Here is a 19,272-nt window from a genome sequence, read left to right on the forward strand (position 1 = left end):
TCATGCTCCTGTTTCTTGGGTACTTAATATATCTTACCCAAATAACTTAAGTATTGTCACATTCATTTTGTTTTAAAAATAAGGTTAGCTTTATTTGTTACAGGTGCAGTACTGTACAAAAGTCATAGGCACATATGGGTGCCTAAAACATTTCCACAGTACTGTAGTAATTTTATGAATTGCACTGTACTGCTGCCGCAGAAAAAACAAAACAAGTTTCATGGCATGTGTGAGTGATGGTAAGCCTGATTCTGATATTTGTCTCTACTGAGAGTGGGAAGGAGGCAGGGAGAGGGGAATCATGGTTGGGAAAAGGGAAAAGGAGAAGGGAGGACGTGGGAGGCACCAGAGAGAAATTCTACAATGGTCAATAAACCAGTTGTTTGGAATCAAATGACCTTGCCTGGTGTCTCAGAGCTGGGTGTGTCTGCACCTGTGCCACCACCACCACCCCTCCCCCGGCACTCCTTCTCTGCCTCCTGTCCCACACCTCTCATGCAGTTCCCCACCCTCGCCATTCCCAACATCCTTTGCTCCCACCAGATTTACGAACCCGCTCTCTGCTCCACGTTGACAACTACAGCACTGTGCACAAGTCTTAGGAACCCTCGCTATGTATATGTGCCTTCGACCTTTGCTCAGTACTGTGCATCGAAACATACAACAGTTGTGTCAGATCAGATCAGCGAGGGTTGCGTTGGGGGCATCCCTCAGGTGTCGCCATGCTTCTGGCGCCAACGTAGCGTGCCCACAACTCATTAACCCTAACCTGCATATCTTTGGAATGTGGGAGGAAACTGGAACACCTGGAGGAAAATCAAACAATCATAGGGAGAACGTACAAACTCCTCACAGTCAGCAGTGATTTTACAATTTTACAGCCAGCAGCTATAATAAGAACATAAGAAATAGGAGCAGGAGTAGGCCATCTGGCCCATTGAACTTGCCCCGCCATTCAATAAGATCATGGCTGATCTGTCCATAAACTCAGCTCCATCTACCTGCCTTTTCCCCATAACCCTTAATTCCCTTACTATATAAAAACCTATCAAACTGTTTCTTAAATATATTTAGTGAAGAAGCCTCAACTGCTTCCCTGGGCAGAGAATTCCACAGATTCACCACTCTCTGGGGAAAACAGTTTCTCCTCATCTTCGTCCTAAATCTTCTCCCCTGAATCTTAAGGCAATGTCCCCTAGTTCTAGCCTGATGCACTAACCTCAATGCTATCAGGCCACTCACAGTTTTCTGGGAATAATGTGAGTAAAATGGAAACCAGTGTTAATTGCCCTGCACCCTACTTTAGATGTGTCACCAATGGTTCTGTAAGGAACAGTTGGTGAGTGTACAAAAAGCCTTGCGTGATCACTAATTTCCTCCCTCACAAAACCATTGAGGATTGCAGTAATTTCCTGAGTTCCCGTTCAGTTCACTAACACTCCCTGTAGACTTATCTGTGGGACTCGTGTGCCGGCCAAAATTCCCTAGGCCGCCGTGGGGAATCAGTACTGGAGGCCTCAAAGATATTCTCAGTTTTCGGGAATTGCGACATTGAGGCTTGGTGATTTTCAGCTCTCGGGTTCCTGGTTCTGCCTTGCCTTACAGCCTGCCAGCACCGTTGGCCAAGTTTGGAGCACGAACTTGTTTGGACTCTGGTAGCTTAGGCACTTCCTCAACATGTGCGGTAAGACGGAGGGTGTGATGGGTAAAACTCTCAACATGCTGGCTTTGAGATGACTGGGCTAACAATTGAACCAAGTTAACATGAACGGGTTAAAGAGTTCCATGGAATCATATTTCAAGTTAGAACCTAATCATGTCTGGATTCAATTACATGAGATGGTATGACTGCTTTCTAATGATGGTAAATGCATTCAAAGGGATGAAATATGATCTTAGCAGGCAAAAAATGGTTATATTTATTTTTTTCACAATTGCTTACTAAGCTGTTTCCATATTCCAAGCAAATTAAAGAACTGTACAATGATGTTACTTGTCAGCTTAAATAGGGACATTTTTTTCCTTAACACAGCCAAGGAGTGGTAGAAAAATTCTACCTTTAATTATTTATGAAGTTAACATGATGAGTTTGGAAATCAGATTAAACGAATGCATTATGTTAGTTGCCATACTTCAGACACCAGCCTGGCTTTACATTTTAAATAGATTCACCGTAAAGAAAAATAAATCAGATACGTCATTGTGGATTGCCAGGCAAGTGCATAACTGCACGGTTTTATGTCCTTGTAGAAGGGCGAGAGCACCCCAGCCAAGACACTCAGCAGACCAGATTTCTGAAATGCTACTTGTTTCTTAAAAGCAAGCAGCTTTTGAATATTTGTCTATTCGTTTATTTGTTTATTTGTTTATTCATTGGTCACAGGGAGAATATACAAACTCCTTACAGGCAGCAAAGGGAATTGAACCCAGGTCACTGGTACTGTAAAGTGTTGTGCTAACCACCATGCTACTGTGCTGGATTATCGAATGTTGAAATGGACATTAATTTTTTTAATGAGTTTTTTCCACTGAATCGGGACAATGTTGGCATTTTTGTCCATTTCCAGTTTTCCAGAAACTGATGAGGCAATAAAGAACCAATCACTTTGGTGGATCTGGAGTTAATTAGAGCCCAACTACACCCAGTTGCCACTTTATTATGCAACGGCAGCCTTGAGAAGAGAGCATAGCCGGGATGGTGGGTGCCCTCGATGATGGATACTGTTTTCTTGTGGCAGCAATCATTTTAGATGTGGGGAGGGCTTTTCCTGTGATAGACTGGGCTGTATCCACTACTTTTTGTAGGCTTTTCCATTCCTGGGCATTGATGTTTCCATACCAGGCCGTGATGCAACTGGTCAGGATACTCTCCATTGTGCATCTGTAGTGCGATCACTATAGGTGCACCATAGAAGTTTAGTGAAGTTTTAGATAACAAGCCAAATCTGTGCAAACTCTAAGGAAGTAGAGGCACTACTGTGCTTTCTTTGAAATGGCATTTATGTGCTGGTCCGAGGACAGATCCTCCAATATGATAACATCAAGGAATTTAAATTTACTGACCCTTTCCACCTCCGATCCCCTAATGAGGACTGACTCATGGACCCCAATTTCTCCCTACTGTTGTCAATAATCAGATCTTTGGTTTTTCTGACGTTAAGTGAGGGGTTGCTGTTGTGATTCCATTCAACCAAGTCTTCAATCTCCCTCCTATATGATTGTTTACTAGCCACCAAACAAATTTTATGACATAAATCAGTGATAATAAACCTGATTATGATTCTGAACTTTCCATTCAACTTACTGCTGATCATCGGAGGAGCAGCTGGAGCATATTTTTGAAGTAAACACCAACCTTTATTAAAGGGGAATTTTATTCCTGGAAAAGGTTAATTAATATAAGTTTGAAGGATCAAATATTCTTTACTTGAGGTGGTAAGGATCTCATATCGCTAATCGAATTTGGTGAAACACAGATTGGTTCAACTGAAAAGAAGTTTTTGAAAAAGGCCGTCTTTCCTTTTCCCAAGAGAATGGGTTTTTCTTTTTATTATTAATTCAAAATAACAGCTTTAGGATGTGATGAAAGAGTTTGCAGCTCCAAGGTGCAGATGTGATTCTTGATCCAGATGTACTGCACATCTGTGTACCATAGTTCAATTCACCAAGGAATTTCATGTAGCGAGCGATGTGGCTAGCCTATCTCCTTTCACAAGTCAGCTGGACTTGCACAGAAGCTTTCCACAGGCTATCAGGTTCTGTTGATTATCTGAAGTGTCTGTGAATGTTGGTTATTACCATGCAATGGGTACTTCTACCAACATTTGCTAAAGTTACAATCATCTATTTACTGGGTGTTTCACTTGCAAAAGTACTACCCATAAATCACGTATTAAGCAGTAATGGAGAAGCAAACAAATACCAAAGAGACGGTCAAATTGGCTGTCATTTCCTGCATTGAGACAGAGTCTACAATTCAAAACGTGCCTTGTTGGCTGTGAAGTTCTTTGGGGCATCCTAGGGTTAGGAAAGGCACTTTATAATTGCAGGCCCTTTATTCTTTTAGCACAGCAGAGCACAGTACAACTTGACTTTAAAATATCCCCGACATGGTCTTTAACATTTATCATTGTTTTTTTTTCCGTTCAGAATGGTCTGGATGTAAGAATATGTTATCAACAGAAGAGTTAATAATATAAGTTAATAACACGATAACAGGATTGAAATGGAAAATCCCAGCCATGAACGATGTCAGAACAAACTTGAAAAACCGAATGGTTCATATGTCTTATGGTCTTAACTATAGTTAATTTTGACAAGATGTCAATTGCTTAGAAAATTTACTCCCAATCAATAGCATTAAATATGCTCTATGGTGTTCTCCAAAATTCCAGGCACAAAAGATTCTGTGCAAAATTCTTAGGGGGGAATATTTTTTCTTTGCTATCAGTACGCACAGTGGGTAGTTTATTAGGTACCTCTTGTACTTAATAAAGTGGTCACTGAGTGTATGTTCGAGGTCTTCTGCTGCTGTAGCCCATCCATTTCAAGGTCTGATGTATTGTGCTTTCAGAGATGCTCTTCTGCACACCACTGTTGTAACACATTGTTACTTAAATTGCTCTCACCTTCCGGTCAGCTTGAAGCAATCTGGCCATTCTCCTTTGACCTCACTCATTGCCCACAGACCTGCTGCCCACTGGATGTCTTCTTTTGTTTATCACACCATTCTCTGTAAACTCTGTTCTGTGTGAAAATCCCAGTAGATCAGCAGTTTCTGCAATACTGAAACCAGCCCATGTGCCACCAATAATCGTTCCACGGTCAAAGTCACTTAGATCACATTTCTTCCCCATTCTGATGTTGGACTGAATAACAACTGAACCTCTTGACCATGTCTGCATGCTTTTTATGCAATGAGTTACTACCACATGATTGGCTGACTAGATATTTGCATTAACGAGCAGGTGTACGGGTGTACCTAATAAAGTAGCCACAGAGCGTATATTCATAATGATAAGATTTATTTATTGTATGTTGCTTATATTGAAGAGAAATAATTTAGCTAACCAAACATTAACCATTCTATTTTAACATAGACATTGCACTAAACACTGGACAAAATTTGAGGAAAACCGAAACTTGCTGAAAATATTTGACAGGACAGGCTGCATACGAGGAGGAGAGAAACAACATAAACACTTCAGGTCAATGAAGATCAGATTTCCATACCTACATTATTCTGCATTTGTGCTGAATTTATTTCCTGCCTGAAACATTCACAAGTAACAAGTCTGGAGACACAAATCATCATTCCCCACCCCAATCTGCACCAAATTCCCACATGTACTAAACTCCTGACTTTGGAACATTAAAGTTTGACTCTCTTTAAGCTTATTCTGTGTAACTTCAGTAAAGAATGGTTTAATATCACTGGTATATATTGTCAAACTTATTATATCGTGGCAATACATGAAAATACTTTAAATTATAATAAGGAGCGTCTATTAACAAAATAAATCAAATAAGTAGTGCAAAAAGAAGGGGAAAAAATACTGAGTAAGTGTTCATGGGTTCAATGTCCATTTAGGAATCGGATGGCGGAGGGGAAGAAGCTGTTCCTGAAACACTGAGTGTGTGTCTTCAGGCTCCTGTACCTCCTCCGTGATGGTAGCAATGAGAAAAGGTCATGTCCTGGGTGATGGGGGTCTTTAATGATGGATGGTGCCTTTCTGAGACATCACCTTTTGAAGGTGTCCTGGATGATATGGAGATTAGCATCGTGATGGAGCTGGCTGATTTCGCCAGCCTTTTCTGATCCTGTGCAGTAGCCCCTCCAAATGAGACGGTAATGCTACCAGTCAGAATGTTCTCCATGGTACATCTGTAGACATTTGTCAGTGTTATTGTTGACAGACCAGTTCTACTTAAACTCCAATAATAATACCAGGTGTAGTATTATCCAATAATTATCAATACAAGGTAGTATTTTTAAACACTACCCAGTAGAAGTTGTGCATTCTACTGATTTTTTTTCTCCCCACTGAAGTCAATCCATAGTGAATACCTGCTATTAGTTCCAGCTGGGACTGAATTTCAGATTAACTTTTAGGAGATGAGCAAGTTTTGGGGCACACAGTAATGCTGTGGGTATTGTAATGCTGTAACACTGCCAGTGACCCAGGTTCAATTCCGCCGCTATCTGTGAGGAGTTTATACATGAGCGTGTGGGTTTCTTCCGGCTGCTCCAGTTTCCTCCCACATTCCAAAGATGTACTTAATAAGCTGGTAAGGAAGGCGGGCTCTGTCGTGGGCAAAGTACTGGAGAGTTTAACATCGGTAGCTGAGTGAAGGGCGCTGAGTAGGCTACGGTCAATTATGGAAAACTCTGAACATCCTCTACATAGCACCATCCAGAGACAGAGAAGCAGTTTCAGCGACAGGTTACTATCGATGCAATGCTCCTCAGACAGGATGAAGAGGTCAATACTCCCCAATGCCATTAGGCTTTACAATTCAACCGCCAGGACTTAAGAACTTTTTAAAAGCTATTATTAATGCTTTTTGAGATAGTGATTTAGATGCATATCATATTTTTACTGAGTTAAGTATTGTATGTAATTAGTTTTGCTGCAACAAGTGTATGGGACATTGGAAAAAAAGTTGAATTTCCCCTTGGGGATGAATAAAGTATCTATCTATCTATCTAGTTAGGAGGTTAATTGGTCACATGGGTGTAATTGGACGAAGTGGACTCCATGAGCCGGAAAACTCTTTTAACGTGCTGCATCACCAAATAAATAAAAATCAATAAATTTGTTAAAAATAATGTACAGATCGATAAAGTAGAAATCTTAGCTAATATTGTGCTGTGTTGTGTCCCTAGATCAACCACACTTGGAATATTGTGTTCAGTTCTGGTCACCTCATTACAGGAAGGATGTGGAAGCTTTAGAGAGGGTGCAGAGGAGATTAACTAGGATTCTGTCTGGATGAGAGAGCATGTCTTATGAAGCTAGAGATAAGGCAAGGGCTTTTCTCTTTGGAGCGAAGGAGGATGAAAGTTGATTTGACAGACGTGTAAAAGATGATAAGAGACAAAGGAGTGAAGGACAGCCAGAGACATTTTTTTCCCCCATGGCAGAAGGGGGAGCATAACTTTCAGGTGATTGGAGGAAAGTAGAGGCAAGTTCTTTACACTGAGTGGTGAATGTGTGCAATGCCCTGCCAGGGGTAGTGGCAGAGGCAGATGTATTAGAGGCAGTTAAGAAACTCTTAGATGGGTGCAGAGATAATAGAAAAATGGACGGTCACGTTGGAGGGAAGGGTTAGATTGACCTTAGAATGCATTAAAAGTTGGCGCAACATCATGGACCGAACAGCCTGTACTGAGCTGTAGTGTTTTATGTTCTATAATACATTTGCTTAAGACCATAGTACATAGTACAGTGTAACATGATGCAGAGCCTTTAGACCACAATGTGCCAACCCTTTAAATTACTCCAATATCAATCACTTCCCTCTTACACAGCCCTCCCCTCTTCTTTCATCCACGTGCCTATCTAAGAGTCTGTTAAATGTCCCTAACATATCTGCCTCTTCCACCTCCCCTGGTGCACGGATGTAAAACACCAGTAAGTGCTGGAAGTTAACTTAAAACGTTAAGATCGAAATAATGGGCTTGTATCACATTTCTGGCCAAAGGCTGAAGGACCGGGTGTGCCGAGCATTTGGCTTCTCAGCTCAGGGAGCTTTGTGCACCACTACTATTCGCGCTGGACCCAGCAACACCTCACCTCACCTTTAGTTTGAACCTAATCTCTGCACTGCAGTCCCAAGCTAACTGACGCAAAGGTTGTGGAGAGTAGGCTTATCTGACCATATCAACATGAGCCTGGCGACCATTTTAAGAGTGGAGAATGGAAAGGTACTTAGAAATGGTAAGAGGAGAGATGGGTTAAGTACAGGCTTGCCTAGGAAACCCAGGTCTGTATTATCTATACCTAGTAAAGTGGCCACTGTTGTATCTTCATGGTCTTCCATTGCTGTAGCCCATCCACTTCACAGTTCGCTATGTTGTGCATTCAAAGGCATTCTTCAGCACATCACTATTTGTAACTCGTAGCAACTTAAATTACTGTCACCTTTCTGTCAGCCTGAACCAATCTGGCCACTTTCTTCTGGCCTCTCATTAACAAGGGGCATTTTCCCACAGAACTGTTTTTTTGCTTTTTTCACCATTCTCTGTAAAGTCTAGAGACTTGTGCATGAAAACCCCAGGAGATCAGCAGTTTCTGAGATATTCCACCTACCCCGTCTAGTACCAATAATCATGCCACAGTCATAGTTACTTAGATCACATTTCTTCTCCATTCTGACATTTGGTCTGAACAACTACTGAACCTGTTGACCATGTCTGCATGCTTTTATGCATTGAGTTGCTGCCACATGATTGGCTGATTAGACATTTGCATTAATGAGGTGTACCTAATAAAGAGGTCATTGACTGTATGTCGCATTGAAGTATGTGACCCTTCAACCATGGCTTTATGTAAACTGAGATGGACCCAGTAATAAAGTTCAGGGCCAGCATCTTGTGTGTTTGAACCTTGCTCTGGAGACATAAGTAGTGACACTCCATTGGGAGTGCTGCACAAAGAGATGCTGCCTTTTGACGAGAGATCTCCAAGGAGTACATTAAAGATCTTGACTACTACCTTGAAGATGAAGAGGTGATGGATCTTAGATAGATAGATACTTTATTCATCCCCATGGGGAAATTCAACATTTTTTCCAATGTCCCATACACTTGTTGTAGCAAAAACTCATTACATACAATGCTTAACGCAGTAATAATATGATATGCATCTAAATCACTAACTCAAAAAGCATTAATAATAGCTTTAAAAAAAGTTCTTAAGTCCTGGCAGTTGAATTGTAAAGCCTAATGGCATTGGGGAGTATTGACCTCTTCATCCTGTCTGAGGAGCATTGCATCGACAGTAACCTGTCGCTGAAACTGCTTCTCTGTCTCTGGATGGTGCTATGTAGAGGATGTTCAGGGTTTTCCATAATTGACCGTAGCCTACTCAGCGCCCTTCGCTCAGCTACCGATGTTAAACTCTCCAGTACTTTGCCCACGACAGAGCCCGCCTTCCTTATCAGCTTATTAAGACGTGAGGCGTCCTTCTTCTTAATGCTTCCTCCCCAACACGCCACCACAAAGAAGAGGGCGCTCTCAACAACTGACCTATAGAACATCTTCAGCATCTCACTGCAGACATTGAATGACGCCAACCTTCTAAGGAAGTACAGTCGACTCTGTGCCTTCCTGCACAAGGCATCTGTGTTGGCAGTCCAGTCTAGCTTCTCGTCCAACTGTACTCCCAGATACTTGTAGGTCTTAACCTGCTCCACACATTCTCCATTAATGATCACTGGCTCCATATGAGGCCTAGATCTCCTAAAGTCCACCACCATCTCCTTGGTCTTGGTGACATTGAGACGCAGGTAGTTTGAGTTGCACCATATCACAAAGTCCTGTATCAGTTTCCTATACTCCTCCTCCTGTCCATTCCTGACACGCCCCACTATGGCCGTGTCATCAGCGAACTTCTGCACATGGCAGGACTCCGAGTTATATTGGAAGTCAGATGTGCATCAGCCAACAGTCAGCCATCAATAAATACTTCTTAAAAATCTGATTGCTCTCACATGAATGCATGCAGTTAATGCTGCATTATTGACAGAGGAAATACACTTCAAAATGTGCCCCTTAAGGTTAACTTTATTCATCACATCGAAACATACAGTGAAATGCGTCTTTTATGTTAATGACAAACATGGTCCGAGAATGTGCTGAGGGATCCATGCTTCCAGCACCAAAATATCATGCCCACAACTCACTAACCCTAACCCATATGTCTTCGGGATGTGGGAGGAAACCCACATGGTCATGGGGAGAACCTGCAAACTCCTTACAGTCTGTATGAGCTTTGGCTATAAGTCTCTCCATGGTTTTACACTCAATGGCTGTAGAACACTTTAAAGCATTCTTAAAATGAAATGTGAATGATGGCATATTAATACATCAAGAGTGGGCTAGCTTGCACTAGAAGGAGTTGTGGTAAGAGTAGGCTCCCCCACCACTGCCCCTCTGACTCTCAGCACCAGTGCCCCTTCAGGGTTGTGTACTAAGCCCCCTCCTTTACTCTCTGTATACCCATGTCGCCACCCACAGCTCCAATCTGCTAATTAAATTTGCTGTCAACACTACACTGATTGGCCTAATTTCAAATAATAATGAGGCAGCCTACAAAGAAGAAGTGGTGACAAGAAAACAACCTCTCCCTCAATGTCGCAAAAACAAAGGAGCTGGTTGTGGACTACAGGAGGAATGGAGACAGGCTAACTCCTATTGACATCAATAGATCTGGGGTTGAGAGGGTGAACAGCTTTAACTTCCTTGGCATAAACATCTCCAAGGATCTCATGTGGTCTGTACATACCGGCTGTGTGGTGGAAAAGGCACAACAGTGCCTCTTTCACCTCAGACAGCTGAAGAAGTTTGGTATTGGTTCCCAAATCCTAAGAGCTTTCTACAGGGGCACAATTGAGAGCATCCTGACTGGCTGCACCACTGCCTGGTATGGGAACTGTACCTCCCTTAATCACAGAACTCTGCAGAGAGTGGTGTAGACAGCCCAGCGCATCTGTAGATGTGAACTTCCCACTATTCAGGATATTTACAAAGACAAGTGTGTAAAAAGGACCCGAAGGATCATTGGTGACCCGAGTCACCCCAACTGCAAACTGTTCCAGCTGCTACCATCCGGGAAACAGTACTGCAGCATAAAAGCCAGGACCAACAGGCTCCGGGACAGCTTCTTCCACCAGGCCATCAGACTAGTTAATTCATGCTGACGCAACTGTATTTCTATGTTATATTGACTATCCTGTTGTACATAATATTTATTATAGATTACTATAATTGCACGTTGCTCATTTAGTTGGAGACCTAACGTAAAGATCTTCACTCCTCATACATATGAAGGATCTAAGTAACAAAGTCAATTCAATTCAATCTTTCTTATTTTCTTTGCATTCATAACAAAACTCTGAGAGCCTTGGAAATTCAGTACATGGTCTTCAGATTGTGACAGTATAGTCTTTCAGATGAAGCTACTCCAGAATCATACTAGGCAGATTAATAACAAAGGACCAATGACGAACTGATGGACATCCTTCTCAGCATAATATCGTTCATTCTTTACGTGCCATGTCATATGACATAAACAATCATGAGCTTTCCATGATCATGGTTGTTCTTGGCAAATTTTTCTACAGAAGTATTTTGCCATTGCCTTCTTCTGGGCAGTTTCTTTACAAGATGGGAGACCCCAGGCATTATCAATACTCCTCACAGATTGTCTGCCTGGCATCACCGGTTACGTAACAGGACTTGTGATCTGCACCAGCTGCTCATACGACCATCCACCACCTGCTCCCCTGGCTTCATGTGACCCTGATCAGGGGATAAGCAGGTGCAACACCTTGCCCAAGGGTGACCTGCAAGCTAGCAGAAGGAAGGAGAGCCTTACGCCTCCTTTAGTAGAGACGTATCTCCACCCTGCCACCTCCAGCATGATATATGGCTTGCATAAGAACATAGACATGGTGGTCTTCCCAAGACGTTATTGTCCTTATCCTTCTTGATATTAAAGAATGCAGGTAAGTCATGTGCTTTTGTAGTAAAACTGATGATTTGTATGAGGCACAATTATATGAAGCAGCGCAATAGCCGGGGCAGCATGGTACTTCACAGGGCAAACTGTAATATTGGGGTTCAATTCCCAACACTGCCAGTCAGGTGTGGGTTACCTCTCACATTCCAAAGGGATATGGAATATCGTGCTTAGTTCTGGTCACCTTATTATAGGAAGGATGTGGAAGCTTTACAGAGGGAGCGTTTCTTATGAGGATAGGTTTAACAATCAGGACTTTTCACTTTAGAGAGGGGGAGAATGAGAGAGCACTTGATAGAGATGTATAAGGTAATATGAGGCATTGATAGAGTGGATAGCCATAGACATTTCTTCCTAGGGGAGAAATAGCAATTAGGAGAGGGCATAATTTTAAGGGGATTGGAAGAAAATATAGTGTAACTTCAGAGGTAGGTTTTTATAGAGAGAGTGGTGAGTGCGTAGAACACCCTGCCAGGGACGGTGGTAGATGGAGATACAAGAGTGACATTTAGAGATTCTTAGATGAAAGAAAATGGATGAAAGAAAAATGGAGGGTTTTGTGGGAGGGAAGCATTAAATTGACTGTGGGGCAGGTTCAGAGTACAGTACAGCATTGTGGGCTGAAGGGTCTGTACGGTGCCGCACTGTTAGTTAGTTGTTAATTATATATTAGTTGTTAATTATATGAACTGTTAGTTCAGCCACATCTGCACCAGGTGCATCAAGGTGCAGCTCCTTAGAGAACGTGTTATGGAACTGGAGCTGCAGCTCGATGACCTTCAGCCTGTTAGGGAAAGTGAAGCGGTGATAGACAGGAGCTAGAGGGAGGTGGTCAGCCCAAGGCTACAGGAGACAGATAAATGGGTGACTGTCAGGAGAGGGAAGGGAGAACGTCAGATAGTGGAGAGCCCCACTGTGGCCGTCCCCCTGAGCCCCACTGTGGCCGTCCCCCTCAGCAATAATTACTCCATTTCGAGTACTTCCTAGGGGAAGCAACAGTGGCTTTGCCTCTGGCACTGAGTCTGGCCCTGTGGCTCAGAAGGGCAGGAAACGGAAGGGGATGACAGCAGTAATAGGGGACTCTATAGTTAGGGGACAGGTAGACAATTCTGTGGATGTGAGAAGGAAACACGGAAGGTAGTTTGCCTCCCAAGTGCCAGGGTCCGTGATGTTTCTGGACGTGTCCACAATATCCTGAAAAGGGAGGGTGTGCAGCTAGAGGTCATGGTACATATTGGTACCAACGATGTATGTAGAAAAAGGGAGGAGGTCCTGAAAACAGAACGCAGGGAAACAGGAAGGAAGCTGAGAAGCAGGACCTCAAGGGTAGTAATCTTGGGATTACTGCCTAGGCCGTGCGACAGTGAGATAGGACTAGAATGCGGAAGAATTGGAGCAGGGTGCAGGGATTCAGATTTCTGGATCATTGGGACCTCTTCAGAGGCAGGTGTGACCTGTACAAAGGGATGAGTTGTACTTGAATCCGAGGGGACCAATATCCTTGCTGCTAAGAGCTGTTGAGAGTGGTTTTAACTAATATAGTAGGGGTATGGGAACCAGGATGATAGAGCTGAGGATGAGCCAGGAGGTTTATAAGTAGATGACATAATATCTAATATGAATGTAAGGAAGGCCAGCCAATCATTGGGTACAACTTCAGACAGAGCAAAGAGTTAAGTTGTACCATGGAAACAAAGCTCAAAAGGGCAAGGAATGCAGGACTAAAGCTGTTGTATTTAAATGCATGTAGCATTCAGAATAAGGTGGATGAACTCTTGGCACAGTTAGAGTTTGGTCGGTATGACGTTGTGGGCATTACTGAGTCGTGGCTGAAAGAAGGCCATAGTTGGAGTTTAACATCAAAGGATATACTGTGATTCGAAAGGACAGGCAAGAAGGCTTGGGAGGCAGTGTGTGGCTCTATTGGTAAGAGATGGAATTACATCTTTAGAAAGAGGTGACTTAGCGTCAGAATGTCAAATCTTTGTGGGTTGACTTAAAAGACTGCAAGGGTAAGAAAACCATTATGGGAATCATATATAGACCTCCAAATGGTAGCCAAGACGTGGGGTTGAGATTGCAAAGGGAGCTGGAAAGGGCATGTAATAAGGGTAATGACATTATTGCAAGGGGGGACTTCAATATGCAAGAGGATTGGGGAAATCAGGTTGATATCGGATCACAAGCGAAGAAATTGGTTGAATGTCTATGAGATGGCTTTTAAGAGCAGCTTCTGCTCGAGCCTACACGGGAAAAGGCTGGCTTAGACTGGGTGTTGTGTAATAACCCAGATTTTATTACTCTGCTCAATGTAAAGGAGCCCTTAGGATGTAGTGTCATAATATGATTGAATTCATACTGCAGTTTGAGAGGGAGAAACATAAGTCACATGTATCAGTATCACAATGAAATAAAGGGAATTACAGAGGCATGAGAGAGGCGCTTGCCCAGCCGGATTGGAGGGGGATACTGGTGGGGATGATGGTAGAACAGAGGCGGCTGAAATTCCTGGGAATAGTTCACAAGGTACAGGATAGATATGTCCCACAGAAGAAGTTGTTTTCAAATGGCAGGGCTAAGCAACCTTGGCTGACAGGGGAATTTAAGGACTGCATGAAAGCCAAGGAAAGGCATATAAGGTAGCAAAAGTGAGTGGGAAGCTTTTAAAATCCAACAAAAGGCAACAAAAAAATCTATAATAAGGGAAAAGATGAAATATGAGGGCAAACTAGCCGATAATATAAAGCCATATACAAAAAACTTTTTCAGTTATATAAAGAATAAAAGGGAGATGAGAGTTAATATTGGACCACTGGAAAATGATGCTGGTGAGGTAGTAATGGGGACAAAGTAATGGCAGATGAACTTAAGGGGTACTTTGCTTCAGTCCTTACTGTGGCAGACACTAGCTGTATGCCAGAGGTCTCTGAGTATCAGGAGCAGAAGTGAGTTCCATTGCTACTACAAAGGAAAGAGTGCTAAACAAACTCAAAGGTCTTAAGGTGGAAAAGTATGCTGGGCCAGATGGACTACATCCCAGAGTCCTGAGAGAGGTTGCTGAAGAGATAACGGATGCATTGGTCAAGATCTTTCAAGAATCACTTGATTCTGGCATGGTCCTGGAGGACTGGAAGATTGCAAATGTCACTCCACTCTTTAAGAAAGGAAGAAGACAAAAGAGAGGAAACCATAGGCCAGTTAGCCTAACCCTAGTGGTTGAGAAAGTGTTAGAATCCATTACTAAGGATGAGGTTTCAGGGTACTTGGAGACTAATGATAAAATAAGTCAAAAGCAGCATGGTTTCTGCTAAGGGAAATCTTGCCTGACAAATCTGTTAGAATTCTTCGAGGAAGTAACAAGCAAGGTGGACAAAGGAGAGGCCGTGGATGTCATTTACTTAGCTTTTCAGAAGGCATTTGATAAGATGCCACACATGAGGCTGCTTAACAAGATAAAACCCTATGGCGTTACAGGAAAGATACTGGAATGGATAGAGGAATGGCTGACAGGGAGGAGGCAGTGAGTGCGAATAAAGGGGGCCTTTTCTGGTTGGCTGCCAGTGACTAGTGGTGTTCCTCAGGGTTCAGTATTGGGACCACTGCTTCTCACATTGTTTGTCAATGATTTGGATAATGGAATTGATGGCTTTGTGGCAAAGTTTGTGGATGATACGAAGATAGGTGGAGGGGTAGGTAGGACTGAGAAAGCAATGCAATTGCAGCAGGACTTAGACAAATTGGAAGAATGGGAAAAAATGGCAGATGGATTCCAGTGTTGGGAAATATATGATAATGCATTTTGGTAAAAAGAACAATAGTGCGGACTATTATCTAAATGGGGAGAAGGTTCAAACATCAGAGGTGCAGAGGGGGACTCCTAGAAGGTTAATATGCAGGCTGATTCTGCTGTAAAGAAGGCAAATGCAATGTTGGCATTTATTTCAAGGGGAATAGAATGTAAAAACAAGGAGATAACACTGAAGCTGTATAAGATACTAGTCAGGCCGCACTTGGAGTGTTGTCAACAGTTTTGGGCTTCTTACCTCAGAAAGGATATGTTATCATTGGAGAGGGTCCACAGAAGGTTCACAGGGATTATTCCAAGAGTGAAGGGGTTAACATATGAGGAGCATTTGGCAGCTTTGGGTCTGTGCTCACTGGAATTTAGAATAATGCATGGGGATCCCATTGTAACCTACCAAACGTTGAAAGGATCAGATAAGATGGATGTGGAGAGGATGTTTCCTCTGGTGAGGGTATCTGGAACTGGAGGGCACAGCCTCAAAATCAAGAGGTGACCTTTTAGAACAGAAATAAAGAGAGCTTATGTTAGCCAAAGAGTGGTGAATCTGTGGAATTCTTTGCCATAGACTGTGGTGGAGATCAAGTCCATGGGTATATTCAAGATTCCTGATTGGTTGGAGCAAAGAGGGATCTGGTGGGAAGGCAGGTGTATGTGGTTGAATGGGATCCAGGATCAGCATGATGAAATGGTGGAGCAGACTCGATGGGCTGAATGGCCAACTTCTGCTCTTGTGTCTTATGGCCTCAGCTGAAATATTGTGTGCTACTGTTGTCATCACATAAGGTTGCGATTGCAATGGAGAGGGTTCAGATGAGATTCTCCAGGATGTTACTCGGGATGGAATGTTGTTTTTATGATGAGACAGGCTAGCTTGTCTCCCTCGGAGACAGAAAAATATAGGGGAACCTGATAGAAACATGCTGAATTAGGAGAGGCATAGATGAGGCAGATATTAAGAGATATGACATATATTCCCCATGACATATATTTCTAAGATCAGAATCAGGTTTAATGTGAATCTAAAGAAGATTTTTTTCTTGTCTTCCTTAGATCTAGTACCTTCCTCTACCACCCTCTCAGACAATATGTTCTAGTTGCAATCCAGAACACGCTGCCTAAGAGGGAGATGGAGACAAGTTCACCCACAACATTTAGAAGCACCTGCATGAGACCATGAATCATTAAGGCGTAGCGAGACTATGAAAAAAGTGCTGGTAAATGGGACTAATAATATCCTGGAGTCCACTGAGTTGGTTATTGGGAGGGCTCCGTAGCATAAAAAAGGTTGGGAACCCCTACTATAGAGAATCCAGAAGAAGATCTTGTCCTGAAACATTGACTTTTTGCTTATTTCCATGGATGCTGCCTGACCCGCTGAGCTCCTCCAGCATTTTGTGTTTGTTGCTTTGGATTTCCAGCATTTGCAAAGTTTCTCATGCGTAGTGAGGCACTTGATGGTCAGCATGGAGACAGTGGCCCACAGAACCAGCTACAGTGTTATATTAGTCTAGGAATTAAATATTTCTCTCGTCCTTCAAAACTTCAAGGAAGCTGAAAATGTGTTGTCCAGATGTCAATCAATTCACTGCAGGCAAACGTGTTTCCAGTTAGGCCCCGGCTTGGAATTCCTAACTTGTACTAGTCAGCATTACCTTGCTTTGTACAAGAATTTAAGTTTGAGGTCTCAGCTTCAATCCTAGATGCAGGGTACAAATCAGACAACTAGGTAAATCCCGCCACTTCTTACTTCTCATCATTAAAGTATAGACTGATGCAAAAGATTCAAGAAATGTTTGCATACTGTATAATTTAATGTCTAAGAATACACTCAGTGGCCACTTTATTAGGTACACCTGTACACCTGCTCATTAATGCAAATATCTAGTCAGCTGATTCTGTGGTAACAACTTAACGCAGACGTGGTCAAGAGGTTCAGTTGTTGTTCAGGCCTAATTTCAGAATGGGGAAGAAATCTGGTCTAAGTGACTTTTGACCATTGTTGGTGTAGACGGGGTGGTTTGAGTATCTCAGAAACTGCTGATCTGGGATTTTCATGCACAACAGTCTCTACGGTTTACAGAGAATGGTGCGAGAAACAAAAAAATCATCCAGGGAGCGGCAGTTCTATGGGCAAAAATGCCTCGTTAATTAGAGAAGTCAGAGGAGAATGGTCAGACCGGTTCAAGCTGACAAGCGAGAGTAACTCAAATAATGTCACATGCATTACAACAGTGGTGTGCAAAAGAGCATCTCTGAACGCAAAACACATTGAAACCTTGAAGTAGTATGTTTGTGGTCTAATACAGCAGCAGCAGGCCACAAACATACACTCAGTGTCCGCTTTATTAAGTATGGGAGGTATAATGCCAGACCACTCACGTTTGAGGTCTTGATGGAGAATTATTCAATGGCAGAAACAGAGTACTCCCCAACCTCCCAGTGCAGATGAATCCCAATCAACATAATTCAGGATTAAAAGCCATTCAGAATGAATGAGAGCATCAAAGCTGTTTCATTAATTAATTGTACAAACTCAAATAAAACCATATTTTACCATTGAAGTCAGCTTCTTGGAAGGAAACGGCAGATTTCACAATGGAACAAATTTAAACAGCGTAATTACACACTGATGCATTAAATCAGAAGTTAATTTGTCTTAAGTATAAATTCAAGAGCTTCAGTTAAATAAAGGAAGTCTTTGCTTTTTTTCTTTTTTTACTCTCTTTTTTACTTTCTTTGTAACCTGAAGCTCTTGAACGGGGATAAATAACCTTGGCTGTTCAGCTGGTGTCAACCGATAAGGTTAAAAATGACTAAGGCAAGTCAGTGTGAACACTGATTTACTATACAGGAACATCTGGTACAGGCTCTCCCTTTGTGAATAAATTATTAACAGAACTCAGTTTGACTGGGACTGGGACTCATTAACTTTGGAAAGATACTCTCAGACATTCATTATCAGGATTTAAAAGATTAAAAGCTGAAGATTAATTTATTGGCTAATAAATATCTGCAGTAACACATGATTGTCCTTAACGCAGTGAGTTGTATCCTAAGAAAATTTTAGGTAGTGCTGGAGATTTAGGAGACAAGAAATATTTGACAAAAATAGTTCTTAACTGAAAAATAATACATGAATCAGAAAAATATATAAATGATTAATGTTGTTTTAAATAGCTAATTTGTAAGATGTTATGACTACAAATCTTTCTGGAAATAATGTATATTTAACATTGTGATTTGCTGAAAATGGCTCTTCACGTAGGATAGGATTCAACCCAACTAAACACGAAGAAGCCGGTTTCTGTGCAGCCACAGTTAGATTTTGCTAATTTAGTGTTTGAATCGACTTCTTCCCTGAGCTTATGGGCTTGTCAATTCTCTAGTACTGTGTGGCCACTGTAATCAAAGTTGTAATGTCAGAAATGCAGCAGACATTTGTGCACAGAGCATCCAACGAGATCTGTATGATAATGACCAGATCAAGCCAACACAATGAAGATAACTCCAGTGCTTTTGTTTGCTACAATGCCCCAGCATTTTCTCATCCTGAAGTCTGGTGGTGGTGTGTGACCTGAAACTCCGAGACCTCCTTTTGATTGCTGCCATCGGGAAGAAGGTATTGGAGCCTTAGGTCCCACACCACAAAGTTCAGGAAGAGTTATTACCCTACAACCATCAGGTTCAATTCAATTCAGTTCAAATCAAGTTTAAATGTCATTT

Source organism: Hemitrygon akajei, chromosome 20 (genome assembly GCF_048418815.1).
Source record: "Hemitrygon akajei chromosome 20, sHemAka1.3, whole genome shotgun sequence".
Taxonomy (NCBI): domain Eukaryota; kingdom Metazoa; phylum Chordata; class Chondrichthyes; order Myliobatiformes; family Dasyatidae; genus Hemitrygon; species Hemitrygon akajei.